Below are 9,084 nucleotides of genomic sequence, written 5' to 3' on the forward strand. Positions count from 1 at the left end.
GGAATACACGTATATAATACATAATTATATAACACGCTATATTTTCGTCCATTCACCCCCTACCTTTCGGGGCATCGTAGGCCCCGTTCCCCTTTTCTGTGCACCAATGTTCACCCCTAAATCGATGAAGTGATTAATAAAGATCAATTTGGTTGATTTTCAAGACATAAAATGGTGATTTCGATTAGCGGCGAATGTATTACCAGACCAAAGTGGAATTGTTGGAATACACGTATATAATACATAATTATATAACACGCGCTATATTTTCGTCCATGCAGCCCCTACCTTTCGGGGCATCGTAGACCCCGTCCCCCTTTTCTGTGCACCAATGTTCACCCCTAGATCGATGAAGTGATTTATAAAGATCAATTTGGTCGATTTTCAAGACATAAAAAGGTGATTTCGATTAGCGGCGAATGTATTACCAGACCTAAGTGGAATTGTTGGAATACACGTATATAATACATAATTATATAACACGCGCTATATTTTCGTCCATGCACCCCCTACCTTTCGGGGCATCGTAGACCCCGTCCCCCTTTTCTGTGCACCAATGTTTACCCCTAAATCGATGAAGTGATTAATAAAGATCAATTTGGTTGATTTTCAAGACATCAAATGGTGATTTCGATTAGCGGCGAATGTATTACCAGACCAAAGTGGAATTGTTGGAATACACGTATATAATACATAATTATATAACACGCGCTATATTTTCGTCCATGCACCCCCTACCTTTCGGGGCATCGTAGACCCCGTCCCCCTTTTCTGTGCACAAATGTTCACCCCTAAATTGATGAAGTGATTAATAAAGATTAATTTGGTTGATTTTCAAGACATAAAATGGTGATTTCGATTAGCGGCGAATGTATTACCAGACCAAAGTGGAATTGTTGGAATACACGTATATAATACATAATTATATAACACGCGCTATATTTTCGTCCATGCACCCCCTACCTTTCAGGGCATCGTAGACCCCGTCCCCCTTTTCTGTGCACCGATGTTCACCCCTAAATCGATGAAGTAATTAATAAAGATCAATTTGGTTGATTTTCAAGACATAAAAAGGTGATTTCGATTAGCGGCGAATGTATTACCAGACCAAAGTGGAATTGTTGGAATACACGTATATAATACATAATTATATAACACGCGCTATATTTTCGTCCATGCACCCCCTACCTTTCGGGGCATCGTAGACCCCGTCCCCCTTTTCTGTGCACCAATGTTCACCCCTAAATCGATGAAGTGATTAATAAAGATCAATTTGGTTGATTTTCAAGACATAAAATGGTATTTCGATTAGCGGCGAATGTATTACCAGACCAAAGTGGAATTGTTGGAATACACGTATATAATACATAATTATATAACACGCGCTATATTTTCGTCCATGCACCCCCTACCTTTCGGGGCATCGTAGACCCCGTCCCCCTTTTCTGTGCACCAATGTTCACCCCTAAATCGATGAATTAATTAATAAAGATCAATTTGGTTGATTTTCAAGACATAAAAAGGTGATTTCGATTAGCGGCGAATGTATTACCAGACCAAAGTGGAATTGTTGGAATACACGTATATAATACATAATTATATAACACGCGCTATATTTTCGTCCATGCACCCCCTACCTTTCGGGGCATCGTAGACCCCGTCCCCCTTTTCTGTGCACCAATGTTCACCCCTAAATCGATGAAGTGATTAATAAAGATCAATTTGGTTGATTTTCAAGACATAAAATGGTGATTTCGATTAGCGGCGAATGTATTACCAGACCAAAGTGGAATTGTTGGAATACACGTATATAATACATAATTATATAACACGCGCTATATTTTCGTCCATGCACCCCCTACCTTTCGGGGCATCGTAGACCCCGTCCCCCTTTTCTGTGCACCAATGTTCAACCTTAAATCGATGAAGTGATTAATAAAGATCAATTTGGTTGATTTTCAAGACATAAAATGGTGATTTCGATTAGCGGCGAATGTATTACCAGACCAAAGTGAAATTGTTGGAATACACGTATATAATACATAATTATATAACACGCGCTATATTTTCGTCCATGCATCCCCTACCTTTTGGGGCATCATAGACCCCGTCCCCCTATTCTGTGCACCAATGTTCACCCCTAAATCGATGAAGTAATTAATAAAGATCAATTTGGTTGATTTTCAAGACATAAAAAGGTGATTTCGATTAGCGGCGAATGTATTACCAGACCAAAGTGGAATTGTTGGAATACACGTATATAATACATAATTATATAACACGCGCTAAATGTTCGTCCATGCACCCCCTACCTTTCGGGGCATCGTAGACCCCGTCCCCCTTTTCTGTGCACCAATGTGAACCCCTAAATCGATGAAGTGATTAATAAAGATCAATTTGGTTGATTTTCAAGACATAACAAGGTGATTTCGATTAGCGGCGAATGTATTACCAGACCAAAGTGGAATTGTTGGAATACACGTATATAATACATAATTATATAACACGCGCTATATTTTTGTCCATGCACCCCCTACCTTTCGGGGCATCGTAGACCCCGTCCCCCTTTTCTGTGCACCAATATTCACCCCTAGATCGATGAAGTGATTTATAAAGATCAATTTGGTCGATTTTCAAGATATAAAAAGGTGATTTTGATTAGCGGCGAATGTATTACCAGACCAAAGTGGAATTGTTGGAATACACGTATATAATACATAATTATATAACACGCGCTATATTTTCGTCCATGCACCCCCTACCTTTCGGGGCATCGTAGACCCCGTCCCCCTTTTCTGTGCACCAATGTTTACCCCTAAATCGATGAAGTGATTAATAAAGATCAATTTGGTTGATTTTCAAGACATAAAATGGTGATTTCGATTAGCGGCGAATGTATTACCAGACCAAAGTGGAATTGTTGGAATACACGTATATAATACATAATTATATAACACGCGCTATATTTTCGTCCATGCACCCCCTACCTTTCGGGGCATCGTAGACCCCGTCCCCCTTTTCTGTGCACCAATGTTTACCCCTAAATCGATGAAGTGATTAATAAAAATCAATTTGGTTGATTTTCAAGACATAAAATGGTGATTTCGATTAGCGGCGAATGTATTACCAGACCAAAGTGGAATTGTTGGAATACACGTATATAATACATAATTATATAGCACGCGCTATATTTTCGTCCATGCACCCCCTACCTTTCGGGGCATCGTAGACCCCGTCCCCCTTTTCTGTGCACCAATGTTCACCCCTAAATCGATGAAGTGATTAATAAAGATCAATTTGGTTGATTTTCAAGACATAAAAAGGTGATTTCGATTAGCGGCGAATGTATTACTAGACCAAAGTGGAATTGTTGGAATACACGTATATAATACATAATTATATAACACGCGCTATATTTTCGTCCATGCACCCCCTACCTTTCGGGGCATCGTAGACCCCGTCCCCCTTTTCTGTGCACCAATGTTCACCCCTAGATCGATGAAGTGATTTATAAAGATCAATTTGGTCGATTTTCAAGACATAAAAAGGTGATTTCGATTAGCGGCGAATGTATTACCAGACCAAAGTGGAATTGTTGGAATACACGTATATAATACATAATTATATAACACGCGCTATATGTTCGTCCATGCACCCCCTACCTTTCGGGGCATCGTAGACACCGTCCCCCTTTTCTGTGCACCAATCTTTACCCCTAAATCGATGTAGTGATTAATAAAGATCAATTTGGTTGATTTTCAAGACATAAAATGGTGATTTCGATTAGCGGCGAATGTATTACCAGACCAAAGTGAAATTGTTGGAATACACGTATATAATACATAATTATATAACACGCGCTCTATTTTCGTCCATGCAGCCCCTACCTTTCGGGGCATCATAGACCCCGTCCCCCTTTTCTGTGCACCAATGTTCACCCCTAAATCGATGAAGTAATTAATAAGGATCAATTTGGTTGATTTTCAAGACATAAAAAGGTGATTTCGATTAGCGGCGAATGTATTACCAGACCAAAGTGGAATTGTTGGAATACACGTATATAATACATAATTATATAACACGCGCTATATGTTCGTCCATGCACCCCCTACCTTTCGGGGCATCGTAGACCCCGTCCCCCTTTTCTGTGCACCAATGTGAACCCCTAAATCGATGAAGTGATTAATAAAGATCAATTTGGCTGATTTTCAAGACATAAAAAGGTGATTTCGATTAGCGGCGAATGTATTACCAGACCAAAGTGGAATTGTTGGAATACACGTATATAATACATAATTATATAACACGCGCTATATTTTCGTCCATGCACCCCCTACATTTCGGGGCATCGTAGACCCCGTCCCCCTTTTCTGTGCACCAATGTGAACCCCTAAATCGATGAAGTGATTAATAAAGATCAATTTGGTTGATTTTCAAGACATAAAATGGTGATTTCGATTAGCGGCGAATGTATTACCAGACCAAAGTGAAATTGTTGGAATACACGTATATAATACATAATTATATAACACGCGCTATATTTTCGTCCATGCAGCCCCTACCTTTCGGGGCATCATAGACCCCGTCCCCCGTTTCTGTGCACCAATATTCACCCCTAAATCGATGAAGTAATTAATAAAGATCAATTTGGTTGATTTTCAAGACATAAAAAGGTGATTTCGATTACCTGCGAATGTATTACCAGACCAAAGTGAAATTGTTGGAATACACGTATATAATACATAATTATATAACACGCGCTATATGTTCGTCCATGCACCCCCTACCTTTCGGGGCATCATAGACCCCGTCCCCCTTTTCTGTGCACCAATGTTCACCCCTAAATCGATGAAGTAATTAATAAAGATCAATTTGGTTGATTTTCAAGACATCAAAAGGTGATTTCGATTAGCGGCGAATGTATTACCAGACCAAAGTGGAATTGTTGGAATACACGTATATAATATATAATTATATAACACGCGCTATATTTTCGTCCATGCACCCCCTACCTTTCGGGGCATCGTAGACCCCGTCCCCCTTTTCTGTGCACCAATGTTCACCCCTAAATCGATGAAGTGATTAATAAAGATCAATTTGGTTGATTTTCAAGACATAAAATGGTGATTTCGATTAGCGGCGAATGTATTACCAGACCAAAGTGGAATTGTTGGAATACACGTATATAATACATAATTATATAACACGCGCTATATTTTCGTCCATGCACCCCCTACCTTTCGGGGCATCGTAGACCCCGTCCCCCTTTTCTGTGCACCAATGTTCACCCCTAAATCGATGAAGTGATTAATAAAGATCAATTTGGTTGATTTTCAAGACATAAAATGGTGATTTCGATTAGCGGCGAATGTATTACCAGACCAAAGTGGAATTGTTGGAATACACGTATATAATACATAATTATATAACACGCGCTACATGTTCGTCCATGCACCCCCTACCTTTCGTGGCATCGTAGACCCCGTCCCCCTTTTCTGTGCACCAATCTTTACCCCTAAATCGATGAAGTGATTAATAAAGATCAATTTGGTTGATTTTCAAGACATAAAATGGTGATTTCGATTAGCGGCGAATGTATTACCAGACCAAAGTGAAATTGTTGGAATACACGTATATAATACATAATTATATAACACGCGCTCTATTTTCGTCCATGCAGCCCCTACCTTTCGGGGCATCATAGACCCCGTCCCCCTTTTCTGTGCACCAATGTTCACCCCTAAATCGATGAAGTGAGTAATAAAGATCAATTTGGTTGATTTTCAAGACATAAAAAGGTGATTTCGATTAGCGGCGAATGTATTACCAGACCAAAGTGGAATTGTTGGAATACACGTATATAATACTTAATTATATAACACGCGCTATATGTTCGTCCATGCACCCCCTACCTTTCGGGGCATCGTAGACCCCGTCCCCCTTTTCTGTGCACCAATGTGAACCCCTTAATCGATGAAGTGATTAATAAAGATCAATTTGGTTGATTTTCAAGACATAAAAAGGTGATTTCGATTAGCGGCGAATGTAATACCAGACCAAAGTGGAATTGTTGGAATACACGTATATAATACATAATTATATAACACGCGCTATATTTTCGTCCATGCACCCCCTACCTTTCGGGGCATCGTAGACCCCGTCCCCCTTTTCTGTGCACCAATGTTCACCCCTAAATCGATGAAGTGATTAATAAAGATCAATTTGGTTGATTTTCAAGACATAAAATGGTGATTTCGATTAGCGGCGAATGTATTACCAGACCAAAGTGAAATTGTTGGAATACACGTATATAATACATAATTATATAACACGCGCTATATTTTCGTCCATGCAGCCCCTACCTTTCGGGGCATCATAGACCCCGTCCCCCTTTTCTGTGCACCAATATTCACCCCTAAATCGATGAAGTAATTAATAAAGATCAATTTGGTTGATTTTCAAGACATAAAAAGGTGATTTCGATTACCTGCGAATGTATTACCAGACCAAAGTGAAATTGTTGGAATACACGTATATAATACATAATTATATAACACGCGCTATATGTTCGTCCATGCACCCCCTACCTTTCGGGGCATCATAGACCCCGTCCCCCTTTTCTGTGCACCAATGTTCACCCCTAAATCGATGAAGTAATTAATAAAGATCAATTTGGTTGATTTTCAAGACATCAAAAGGTGATTTCGATTAGCGGCGAATGTATTACCAGACCAAAGTGGAATTGTTGGAATACACGTATATAATATATAATTATATAACACGCGCTATATTTTCGTCCATGCACCCCCTACCTTTCGGGGCATCGTAGACCCCGTCCCCCTTTTCTGTGCACCAATGTTCACCCCTAAATCGATGAAGTGATTAATAAAGATCAATTTGGTTGATTTTCAAGACATAAAATGGTGATTTCGATTAGCGGCGAATGTATTACCAGACCAAAGTGAAATTGTTGGAATACACGTATATAATACATAATTATATAACACGCGCTATATGTTCGTCCATGCACCATCTACCTTTCGGGGCATCGTAGACCCCGTCCCCCTTTTCTGTGCACCAATGTGATCCCCTAAATCGATGAAGTGATTAATAAAGATCAATTTTGTTGATTTTCAAGACATAAAAAGGTGATTTCGATTAGCGGCGAATGTATTACCAGACCAAAGTGGAATTGTTGGAATACACGTATATAATACATAATTATATAACACGCGCTATATTTTCGTCCATGCACCCCCTACCTTTCGGGGCATCGTAGACCCCGTCCCCCTTTTCTGTGCACCAATGTTTACCCCTAGATCGATGAAGTGATTAATAAAGATCAATTTGGTTGATTTTCAAGACATAAAAAGGTGATTTCGATTAGCGGCGAATGTATTACCAGACCAAAGTGGAATTGTTGGAATACACGTATATAATACATAATTATATAACACGCGCTATATTTTCGTCCATGCACCCCCTACCTTTCGGGGCATCGTAGACCCCGTCCCCCTTTTCTGTGCACCAATGTTCACCCCTAAATCGATGAAGTGATTAATAAAGATCAATTTGGTTGATTTTCAAGACATAAAATGGTGATTTCGATTAGCGGCGAATGTATTACCAGACCAAAGTGGAATTGTTGGAATACACGTATATAATACATAATTATATAACACGCGCTATATTTTCGTCCATGCACCCCCTACCTTTCGGGGCATCGTAGACCCCGTCCCCCTTTTCTATGCACCAATGTTCAACCCTAAATCGATGAAGTGATCAATAAAGATCAATTTGGTTGATTTTCAAGACATAAAATGGTGATTTCGATTAGCGGCGAATGTATTACCAGACCAAAGTGAAATTGTTGGAATACACGTATATAATACATAATTATATAACACGCGCTATATTTTCGTCCATGCAGCCCCTACCTTTCGGGGCATCATAGACCCCGTCCCCCTTTTCTGTGCACCAATGTTCACCCCTAAATCGATGAAGTAATTAATAAAGATCAATTTGGTTGATTTTCAAGACATAAAAAGGTGATTTCGATTAGCGGCGAATGTATTACCAGACCAAAGTGGAATTGTTGGAATACACGTATATAATACATAATTATATAACACGCGCTATATGTTCGTCCATGCACCCCCTACCTTTCGGGGCATCGTAGACCCCGTCCCCCTTTTCTGTGCACCAATGTTTACCCCTAAATCGATGAAGTGATTAATAAAGATCAATTTGGTTGATTTTCAAGACATAAAATGGTGATTTCGATTAGCGGCGAATGTATTACCAGACCAAAGTGGAATTGTTGGAATACACGTATATAATACATAATTATATAACACGCGCTATATTTTCGTCCATGCACCCCCTACCTTTCGGGGCATCGTAGACCCCGTCCCCCTTTTCTATGCACCAATGTTCAACCCTAAATCGATGAAGTGATTAATAAAGATCAATTTGGTTGATTTTCAAGACATAAAATGGTGATTTCGATTAGCGGCGAATGTATTACCAGACCAAAGTGAAATTGTTGGAATACACGTATATAATACATAATTATATAACACGCGCTATATTTTCGTCCATGCAGCCCCTACCTTTCGGGGCATCATAGACCCCGTCCCCCTTTTCTGTGCACCAATGTTCACCCCTAAATCGATGAAGTAATTAATAAAGATCAATTTGGTTGATTTTCAAGACATAAAAAGGTGATTTCGATTAGCGGCGAATGTATTACCAGACCAAAGTGGAATTGTTGGAATACACGTATATAATACATAATTATATAACACGCGCCATATGTTCGTCCATGCACCCCCTACCTTTCGGGGCATCGTAGACCCCGTCCCCCTTTTCTGTGCACCAATGTTTACCCCTTAATCGATGAAGTGATTAATAAAGATCAATTTGGTTGATTTTCAAGACATAAAATGGTGATTTCGATTAGCGGCGAATGTATTACCAGACCAAAGTGGAATTGTTGGAATACACGTATATAATACATAATTATATAACACGCGCTATATTTTCGTCCATGCACCCCCTACCTTTCGGGGCATCGTAGACCCC

This window comes from Lytechinus pictus, unplaced genomic scaffold, assembly GCF_037042905.1.
Source record: "Lytechinus pictus isolate F3 Inbred unplaced genomic scaffold, Lp3.0 scaffold_23, whole genome shotgun sequence".
Lineage (NCBI taxonomy): Eukaryota > Metazoa > Echinodermata > Echinoidea > Temnopleuroida > Toxopneustidae > Lytechinus > Lytechinus pictus.